This window comes from Emys orbicularis, chromosome 8 (assembly GCF_028017835.1).
Source record: "Emys orbicularis isolate rEmyOrb1 chromosome 8, rEmyOrb1.hap1, whole genome shotgun sequence".
Taxonomy (NCBI): domain Eukaryota; kingdom Metazoa; phylum Chordata; order Testudines; family Emydidae; genus Emys; species Emys orbicularis.
The window spans coordinates 37,286,239-37,297,670 of NC_088690.1; positions in this window are offsets into that span (position 1 = coordinate 37,286,239).

An 11,432-nucleotide genomic window follows, 5' to 3' on the forward strand; every position below is an offset into this window, starting at 1 on the left:
CTTGAACCATCACTATGATAGTCTGTGACCAATCCAGAAAGTGAACCCTCGGACCACACTGGGAGGCAGTAGTAGGAACCAACGATGGATCTCAAAGGGAAGTGCAGGAGGCATACTGAAAACAGCTGTTAGCCACATCTTCATATCACTACTGGTTTAGCAGCACTATTTTGTTCAAAAACTGACCAAAACCAGATTGCATATCCTTCAGCAAATTCTTGTTCATTGTTAATGAATTGCAAATATTCAAAATTTGTTCCAGATGGGTTACTTTCATAAGTCAGGTGGCAGTGCTGCTGGTCCCTGGTTGAAATATTTATGTAACTTGCCAACAGAGTGAATTTCAAATGGCATATTAGAATGTAACATTTTAAATTTACACTTTGTTCTCTTATTATAGAATTCAAAATTTAGCATTAGAGCTAAAAATGTGGTTTTCATAAGAAACTTGCTCTCCTATGGGATGAGTGCTCAAATGTGTGAAGGCAAACGGAAAAACACTCAATCAAATTGAAATTTGCTTTCAAATTGGAACAAATTTTCAATAACATTTGTTTTGCACTGTTCTCCCAACTATAAAATGAATTGATTTATCTTCTATTTTTGAAGGATGAGAGTAGGAAAGTAGGTGTAGCTGAGTAGAAGGGTAAGTGTAGGCAGCTTTAAGGGCTGTAGAAAGACAAAGTAAGAAGGAAAGAAATCCTATGGAATAAAAAAGGCAGAGCAGAGAAGCAGATGGTCCCATAAGAATCAGAAAAACATTTGCAAGGACAATAAAATACAGCAGAAGCCATTTTAATATTCTTTATTCATAAGAGGCCAAACAAACTCCTATTGACTTCAATGGAAGGTGGATTGGGCTCTTCAATGCAAAAGTGCTTGCAGCATGCTTTTAGCACATTTTGTGAATATAATTGTAGCGTTTGGGGAGAGAACTGAATATTACTTTCTTGGGGCTTGTCTCCCCTGAGAAAGTAATAAACGTATTGCATGTGTTGTGTGTGGAATAATTGCCACCTTGCATTGTTTTAACAAATTCTCAGCCTTTATGTCAAGGAAGAAGATTCTCTGGAGTTTAGCACTCAACAGAACAGTCTAACCAGTCTAGAAGATAGCAGGCTTTTCAACACAGCTCCCTCTTCTGCCTTAGACACAGGTGCAAGCTGGAACATTAGTTTAATAACCCAGGCACTTGGTATTCTAATTATCCACATGGAATAGAAACAAATAACTAATCCTTTAGATGCTGGATTACAATATAAATCTGCAAATTACATGTGCCAATAGTCTGCCTTCAAGAATGGACAATTCACATTTATTACTGGGGTAATGCTTAGAGGCTGCTGCCCCATTGTACTAGGCACAGTGCACACGCATAACAAAGACAGTCCCTCCACCAAAACCCTACAAGCTGAGTGAATAAACAATTTTTTTGTATTTGAGGTCCATACATTCTTTACCAAATATAATGGTAGGGGGAAACATTGCATGCACACAGCATGCTGCCAGTTCTGACTCGAGATTTGAATCAGAAACAGGATACTGGATTCCATACTCTGAGCTCAGAACAAGATCCAAATTTTGTAGTTTTAGTGCAAGCAATGAGGGCCTGAACCAAACTTCTAAGCTGAACGTGGTTAAATGCACTCCCTACTATGATATCACAATCATTTTGTGAGCTCATCAGGCAATGGCAACTGTCTACTTGGACTGGTGAATGCAAATTACATTAATTTCAACCAAGTTCTGACTCTTCTGTACTATGAGGATCAATACAGGGGAAAGTTTGATATGAACTTTGGGGTTTCCACATCTCTTCTTTTTACATTCCCTTACACCAGTCATACCTTGTGAAAACTGCAGATGCAAAACAACCTGCCTCTTTCTCAAACAGTAGGTACAGTATTAGCCAGGTAGAATGTTGTTCCTCTAGTCATCTCTGATTCTGGATACAAAGATGTGATTAAGTGACACTGCAGGACTATAGGTGCTTACCTGGTTCAGCAGAGACTTGGGGAAGTCTGTGTGCGATCATGAAACTCCTTTTTAAAGTTGTCTATAGAAGTGGTGTGCAAAGTGAATGAGATCATCCCTTGCCTTTGCTTCATGCAGGGATACTTTAAAGTAGCTGATGTAGCTACAAGGCCTTTAGTGGACATCGTGTTGGTCACAATGAAAGATGACCCCTGCATAAAGTACAAAAAAGAATCAGAGTACAACGCTATTTTTTTTTTTTTAGATCCCACATTCAAAGACACCGTATCTGCTCTTCTCACAGGGTGAGGCTGACCTAGAATGCTACAGACAGATTCTCAAGGGTAAGGCTGTTAACTGCATGTTAGATGATTAGCAACAAAGAGAAAGAACCTCTTCCTTTGGCGCGAAAGGTCCAGTAGTGAGGAATGTGGCCACAGCTGAAAAACGGTCCTGAAAATAAGAGAAGTTGATCCCCCATCAGGGTAATTAACTCCCTTCTTTTTAGCACAATGTTTTTCCACAAGCTTCATGGTCTCCCTTCGGTCAAGTGACTCACCGTGGGATTGGTTCCCAGATTCTGGCCTGGGGAAGAACACACTACAGGCCCAAAGGGGCTTGACCTGCATCTCATTTGTAATTGTTTTCTTTTACAAAGTGAACTTAGTGCCCGTGGGAGGTACTGGTTGGTTATGCTGGGGGCTGAAGCCTTTTATTTATTAATAGCACAAGTACACAAAGGCAGCAGTGGCCCAAGCTTCTTCACACTATACTGCCAGTAGGCCTAAAATCTGATGAAGAGGAACCACCCTTCAAACCGTTCCCTCTCTGCTTAGCTTGCTAAAAGGAATGCCAGTGGCCCGGGTGGATTTTTGTAATGTGGTCTCCTCACTTCAAATGGCGAAGGACACCTTGCACAGTGATGAATGCTACAATGCCTGGGTCAGAGAAGGGCATGTCCACCACTGAGCTCTGATTGTTTTAGCTGCCCACACCAAAATATTATTTATTCTGATCAGTTTTCCACTGAGGCTGAAGCCACTGTCAGAGACCCAAATGAGTTATCTCCACACCTCTAATTCCAAGAGACTACTATTTCAAAAAATGGACACCTTTGCCCTGAGCCTGATTTTACTCACTGTGGCTACTCACTTCAGTGACTCAATTAACTGTAATAGTTCATTTGTGACTATTGTAGAAGTTATGTGGTGTTTTAGTCTACCAGATAACATCACAGCTTGGTGCACTCAAAGCTGAAGTTTGATTTAGTGTTGGGTGCTGTCTATAGCTGACATTACACATCACCTATGCTGCCAGTTTGCTTAGCCATTTGTTTTACAGCTAAAGCTAATGTGCGGGAAAGGCCCAGACTTGATTTCTTTTGTTTGTTACTGAATAGCTTTGCTTATGAGAAAATATGTCTTGGTGGTGGCTGCAACATCATTCCTCCCTAGGGGTCCATGTGCTCGAGTGTTATCCATAGCAGTTTGTTTCTAGCAATGATTGGTCTCTTATTAAATCTTAGCAGTATAGTAGCATGTAGAGGCCTCAGCCAGGTTGGGGGCTGTGGTAGGGTTCCTGCCCCACACTGGGCTCTAAGGGGTTAATACAGCCCTAGGGTAGCTGTGTGGGAGGCAGCCAATTAGAGAAGGGCTTCAAGGAGCAGCCAGTCAGGGCTGGGCAGGCCCGTATAAAAAGGGCTGCAGAGCAGAGCAGCTTCAGTCACTCCCTGGAGCTTGAGGAGGGAGGAGGACTGGCTACCTTGCAGGCTGAAGGCAACGAGCACCCTAGACAGAGCACTGCTGCAGGCAGAGACCTGGGGAGCTAAAGGCTGCTCCTGGCAGGCCACAGGTTGAGACCCTGAGGCAAGGGCAAAGAGAGTGCTAGGGCCATGGGGAAGTGGCCTGGGGAAATCTACTGAGAAGTTGGAGGGAGCACTGCAGAGGTAAAAGTAAGCCGGTATGGTCCGGTACGGCGTACAGGCAAGAGCCAGTACGCCGTGCCGGACCTCACCGGCTTCCGCGGTGGGGATTTAAAGGGTTCTGGGCTCCCTGCCGGGGAGCCCCAGCCCTTTAAATCCCGCCCGCAGCTCGGCGCCCGGGCTGGGGCCGGGATTTAAAGGGCTCGGAGCTCCCGCAGCTGCGGGGAGCCCAGAGCCCTTTAAATCCCCCCTGCAGCTCCGGCAGCCGGGCTGGGGCCAGGATTTAAAAGGCTCAGAGCTCCCCGCCGCAGCGGGGAGCCCACAGCCCTTTGAATCCCGCCTGCAGCTCCAGCGGCTGGGCTGGGGCCGGGATTTAAAGGGCCTGAAGCTCCCCGCAGTGGCGGGAGCTCCGGGCCCTTTAGATCCCGGCCCCAGCCTGGCAAGGCTCGGGGCTCCCCGCAGCCGCGGGAGCTCCAGGCCCTTTAAATCAACGCCCGAGCCCGGCTGCCGGGCTGGGGCTGGGATTTAAAGGGCCTGGAGCTCCACGGCGGCCGGAGCCCTGGGCCCTTTAATTTGCCCCTGTGCCCCGGGGCCTCCCAGCCACCTCTGCAGCTGGGAGCCCCGGGTTGATTTAAAGGCCCTGGGGCTCCCAGCCACAGCCGGTGCCCCATGGCCTTTAAATCTTGAGAGGCCCCGCCTGTTCCGGTTGAGGCCACGCCCCCTCAGGACTCCGACAGTACCGGTAAGTCCTGTAAGTTACTTTCACCCCTGGAGCACTGCAAGAAGTGATCTTCTACAGAGTCCCTGGGCTGGGACCTGGAGTAGTGGGTGGGCCCAGGTCCCCCCCAACTTGCCACTGGGGAAGTGGCTAGACAGTAGACTGTGGTTTCCACTGAGAGAAGTCGCTGGATGGGGACTGTGGAGACGTCCCCTGGAAGGGGGAGCACAGAGCGTGGCACAGCCAGAGGGCACCGCAGTCCTTGGAGGGACATGAGTCCAGGAGAAGAAGAGGTGGTGCATAGAGCACATCCAGAGCAAGGCACACTGGCTACCAGAGCTAGTTCCTGTATCGGCCATGAGGAGGCATCGCAGTGCTGTGTTGCACCCCCTCACAGGGTCCCATGGTGGTAGGCACAACGGACAGACCTGTATATAGACAGTGCCTGTCCCAAAGAGCTTACAGTATAAAAAGACCAGCTATAACAGGTGGGTGAAACAAACAAGTGGGTGGGGGAGGGAAAGGAAGCGGAGGCAACAAGGCTAACACCATGTTTCAGGTCTCCCTTTTTACTCTCCCTACTACTTCTGTATTTAGTAGGGGGAGATTTCAAAGGCATAAAGGGCAGTGAGGCCCCTGATGCTCACTGAAGGTCCGTGAGAGAGAGCTGGGGCCCTAAATGTCCTTTGTGCCTTTGAACATCTAACGTTGGGATTAAATCAAGCAAGTAGCTGGTGGTGCTCAGGTTCCTGGGAGGAAGTAGTTATTTTTGGTGGTGTTAGCATTCCTCTTGTTTCTTTCATTTATTTTCCTCACTGCATGCTACAGAGTGTTTTCTGATTTTTCCCATTACCCACCCTACTACTTTCTTTCCCATGAATTTACGTAAGTACAATTCATTGGCGTTTTAGTAAATGTCCCCAAATGTAACAAATCATATGATTTTTTCCCCCATATCTTGATTTTGGTCTGACTCTCCCTTCCCTCCCCCCCACCCCCCCGTGAAAATTATCCATTTCACAACAAACATCATGACAAGCAAAACTCGGTGTTTTATACCACCGATAATGACAAAAGTGTTTTGAAGCCATGAAAAAGATGGGAGAAAATACATGTTGAGATGAAAGAACAAAGATGTAGGGCTAGTTATGTACCTGGGAATCTCTCACACTACACTGGGTTACCAGCAAGCCAAAGCTAAATATCCTGTGACCTGCTGACAATATACTGGGGAGAGTGGGTGATGGCTTTGTTCATAAATCATTCATCTCAGTTGGGGAAGGTATCTACAGTCTATCTAAGAAAGCATGAAAGGGAAACATTAACAAGAACCCTGAAGTGGCAAGTAGATGCAGTGAGATGAGCTTCACCATATGAGAGAAGGAGGAGGAGCCTGCTAAAAGGTTAACTCTCACTCTTAGGTCGTAAATGAATGTGTGAATCATAGATTAAAATGTGAGCCACTTACAAGCATTTGCTCTGTTATTTGGAGACACAGAGCTGAAACTTTTCTTCACTAGAACACTCTTTATTGTCTTTAACAAGGGACTGTTCACAAGGAAAACACATCTGCTGCCTGTTTCCTGTCATATTTGAGCGGCAACTCGTATAGTACCTTACAAGTCCAAGAGGAGAATCATTAGTAAGCAACAGGAGCCATGTCAAGTTCAATGTGAGTCAAGTTTACCAAAGGAAAGACAGCTGAATTTTCACTACAAGTGACTTTATTATCAGCCACTGCTATTTATGACATGTCAGAATGGCAGAAATTATTAAAAAAAAAAATTCAGTGCATCAGAAAATATTGTTGCAATTTATTATTTGGTCATTGGAAGACTTTTGCAAGGGAATTACTTTATCCCCATAGTGGGCAAAATTCTCTAGGAAATAATATGAAGAGCTACATTGTTGTCAACTGTACAAATGCATTAAGGAATGAAAATAATACAAGATTGATTTTTATACTGACACATCCCCTTTTATTTGAATGAAAGTTCACGGGGCCTAAAGTTGTATCCAAACAGAAAAATAACCCGGGAGTTTTAATTTAGCATTGACTGAACCTGTCAGGTTTTACCTTAATGAGGCTCAGATCTGAGGACAGGGAAGGGAAAAAAATGGGCAGTGTGATAATGTACACAGTACAATAATTGGATCAAGCTGAGGCAGCGTTGGTACTTAATGTCAGCAGAAGGTACAGATGAAAGAGCTGTCACTTGCAAATTGTTTGCAGTATTTCAGTTTTCTTTATATAACTTTTATCTTTGTATATTTTTTAATAAAAGAAAATATGCATATTTCTTCAGAAATTATAACAGTACAAAGGTGCTATAGTATTCAGTAAATATTACTACCACTAAATTAGACAATAATATAAAGAGGAAAGAGAACAAGGAAGAGCAAGCCAAAACGAAATTAATTAATACAAGAACAGGAGCGGCAAGAATAACAGTAACATTTTATATATAGATTTCAGTCCTATAGTCTGTACTCAGTCCTTACTCACTTATTTCAATGGGAGTTTTTCTCTGATCAAGCCCAGTATTTATTTCCAAAAGAAATCCTTATACACATAATAATTTATATATTGCTCTCTTGTACCAAGACATTTCAGTTAATGTGATCCTTCTTTCATGTTAGGTTTTTTGATTTTGTATGAGTGGTAGTCAGTTTTCACTGCTGTAAATTCCATATATACGTTACAGTGATGCCTCCACAAGCAAAACATTATGTATTAGTCTCTCCACTCGGGTATGAGCATGACCCACACAATCCTGAATCTCAGACAAGTGTACAAATTGTAGAGGGCACCTACTGTAGTGTATGTAATGGTCATGACTGTGGCAGTTTGTATCAAATTGGAATCATGACAAAAATAGGATCCACGTATGTTTTTTAGGAATCCCCGACCCTCCCAACTCACCTATGCAGAGGGATCAGAGTCCTTATGCATCCCTACAAGTGGACGAGCGGCCCCTGCATCTCCCCTTCCCCACCCAAAGAGATTAGAAACCTTTAACCCTCCATGCAAATGGCTGGAGAGACCCTGCATCGTCATGCAAAGGGGATGGGAAGCCCCCATTCTCTACCATCCTCAGGCTCAGGCAGTGAGAGCCCCCATTACCACCCTTCTGAGCTGCTGCTGGTGGCGGTAGTGTTGCCTTCAGAGCTGGGTGGCCACAGAGCAGCAGCTGGTGGCTGGACGGTTCATATTGTTGTCTGTGATGCAGGAGGACTAGATTTTTTTTTAATCCTGCCCTGCAATTCCCAGTCCCACCCGCTCCTGCATTGTTTCTTGAATTTTTATCCCGCTCCTGCTATTATGGCAGCAGGTCCTGCAGGATCCCAGTCCCCACGGCAGGGCTCTATTGTCAGTTTCCATTGGGATGAGCTAGCATGGTCCTTTGCACATTTACAGAGTTTTGTTGACCTTAATGGGCCTCTGTGGGTGCCTCAGATTCCATGTTAATAGATTCTGGTGCAAGATCTGTGGCCCAAGTTTGTACTACAGTACAGCTGGCCCTGTTTTGGAGGAAAGCCCAGCAGGCAACTGCTGGGAATCATCTGACCGAGCTGAAAAGCATATAGCAGTTGGGTCTGATTTCCAGCCAGAGGATGTAAATAAAGGCCCTGGAGTCACAAGGCTGGTGGAGAGCAGGAGAGGGCTAGGAATGCTCACTCTTGCGGGTGATGCAGAAGGTTGTGAGAGGACAGGAAAGCCCTGAAAACGTTGCCTAGGCTGGAGGAAAGTCCAGTACATTAAGCTACTGGAATCTAGAGGGCTCCACAAACTTAGCTGAAAAACAAGATAGTTGCTATTGTTGTCCCAGTCCCCTTCCCCGCCCCCAATATACATTCAGACTTTTTGTATGTTTGTGTGTTAAAGAACAAACCAAGCTTTGAGGAGAGGGCTACAGACTGAATTGGGCATGGTCAACTGTTTGTCCCAGCAGGCTGGCAATCAGATCCACCAGGCTACATCTGGATTCTGTATTGTCTATAGTGGTCATCTACTTTTGTAAGGCCTGGTCTACACAGCGTTTTTGTACCACTATAACTATTTCAGTTAGGGGTGTGACTTTTGTAATGATATACTGGCACAGCCCCTAGTGTGGATGCAGTTATGTCGATATAAAGGCAATTTATACTGGTATAGCTTATTCTTCTTCCTATATGGGAATAGCTTAACTGCTATAAAGCACTTTTATACTGATATAACTGTGTCCAAACTGGGGGGAGAGAGAGCGGGGGTGTTCTACTACTCTAGATATACTGGTATAGTTAAAGTAGTACAACTTTTTAGTATAGACAAAGCCTAGGAGCATTTGCTTTGCTTTTCTTGCATGTGAAACTTTCCAAACAGTATCTTGCATGTTTTGCACTCTTCAGAATTTCTTGGTTAAAGAACAATCCAGTTGAGGTTTGTCCATAAATTACATAACACATTTGCTGGGTGATTTTTTCCCCAAGAGCCCCTTACTCCTTGTAAGAAACACCCCGAATTAAGGACACATGCACCCCCTTATGCATTACATAATTTATTGACAGCCCTGTGCATACCTTCAAGATCCATTACATCACATTGTTTCAGAGATATCCACTATTCTACTGATAAGTCTTTCATTCATACTTGGAAACAAGGAAGATCTCTCTATTTAAAAGAAAAATACAAAGCAGGTGGCCATTTTTAAAGTACACAATGTTCTCCTGGCCTCTAGCCTCACTGACACACAAACACTCTATTTCTCATACCCATTAATATCAATGGAAGGAGGAATGATAACATTTTGACCCTCTAGTGCTCTTCATGTTGCTCCTGCTTCTCTTTCATCTAGAAAAATGTCTCTGAAATGTGGGTAAGACTATCATGCCATCTGTTGGAAACATTAGCATCCCTGAGCCATTTCCATGCTTTATTACTAGAAAACATATGAAATGTATAACCAGAATGCTGCTATTTCTGTTTGCACTTCATGCATTACCCTTGCTTCACATATTTATCTTCCAGACATGCCAAAGGAAGTAAATGCTCTATTTCATGTCAGTGTGGAGGGATGTCATCCCTAGAAGTATATGCATTTGAAGCAATATGTTCTGCATCACTGACAACAGATAAGACTTTGTTAAGGCACAGGCTGGTGTGTTGTCATACTCAGTGCTTAAAGGGAAGAGGGGAACCCAGAAACAACCATAACTTCCTTGAAATTAAAAGAAAAACTTTTCTCATGTTTGAACAAGAAAGAAATGGTGCGGGGAAGGATAAGGATAGAAAGATAGCTGGTCTGACTAAGCCTGTTCTGCATTTGTCAATCTAACCCTAATCATTCTTAATTTATCATATTTGTGCCCTCAGCTCCTCAGCTTAGACTTGCTGCTCAACTTTACGCAAATCCCCTTACATTTTTCTTCTAGTTTACAGCTTTGATTGTACATGCTGAGCATAAGTGAGCAACCCATGCCCAGAAGTTTACAAACTGGGGGTGGGGGCTGCACTATAATAAAATGTAGGACGCTATTCAAGATAATATCTTGTTCTTTATTTTTTCTTTTTAGTTCTGACCCCAATCGACATTGTATTCTCTTGATATATACCAGATATTCCACAGATACACCAAGAGGCAGAGTGCTAGTACTCCAAGAATGTTGCAAGCGTCTGTCATAACAAAACCTTGTAGTTTCTGTGTCACCATTAAAAAAAGTTTATATTCCCCTCTGGTTTCTCTTCCTACTTGGGGATGCAAACTAATGTGTACTTGTGTTTCATGCACATTCACTCACTTAGCTACAACAGCTAATACGTAGAGACTGAGTAAAGTTGCCAGCATTTACACAGAAAGTCATAGCAAACCATCCTGCACCTTCATTAAATTATCATATATTACAGTTTGATTTTTCTTTAAATCTGTCTAGTGTACTAACATGAAAACAAAACTGTAGCTGAAGGCCAGATAGGGAAAACAAAAATGTTTTCTCCCAGCTATAACTCTATCTTCCTTAATTCAATGGAAATCCCTTACTTCCCCTGCTCAATTTGCGGAGAAGAGATGGCCAAAACCAAACAACTGCATTTTAGAGTAGAAATTAAATTTCTTAGCAAAGTAAATATTTATCCACAGTGATTGCTAAATCGCTTGCTTCTACTAATTTTTTTTTTTTTTTTTTAGAACTGCAGATTCTAGCTAGATTCGCAGATGCTAAGAGATACCTCAGATTTTTTTGAATCTGGTCTTGCATACACTGAACAGATCATTTAGAACAGTAAATGATGGTGGCTTACATATGTCCTTATTTGTATAAAAACAACCTTTTAAGTCAATTATCTAATGCTTTTACATTGATACTCATTAGCTCTAGCATCTCCCCTAAATACATCACCGACATGATGGGCTCTTTACAAATGCACAAAATAGGATCCTTAGTATATTCACACTCACTCACATTCACAGGGCCCAGAACAAAACACCTGATATACACATGATATGACTACCCAACTCTGAACAATAAAACCTTAGGTGACTTGAGAACAATGACCAAGTCCATGATAACATAGGATGGCAAGAACTTGTCATCTACCTTGCATGCTGGAAAAGTACAATTTAAAGCCATGTGGGGAAGAGTATATTCCCATGTGTGGGAGAGGAATCAATGAACTTCTGGTTCTGATTCATCAGACGCCACACCCAAGATGTCAGAGCAAAGTGGGAAGACACTTTTTTTGGGAGGGGAGGGGAAGAGGCACTGAGGTTTCAGGGCTTCCAGACACATGGAATGTGGAAGTATTTCCAAATAGGAATATAGGTGAAGTCATTTCCAGGTGAG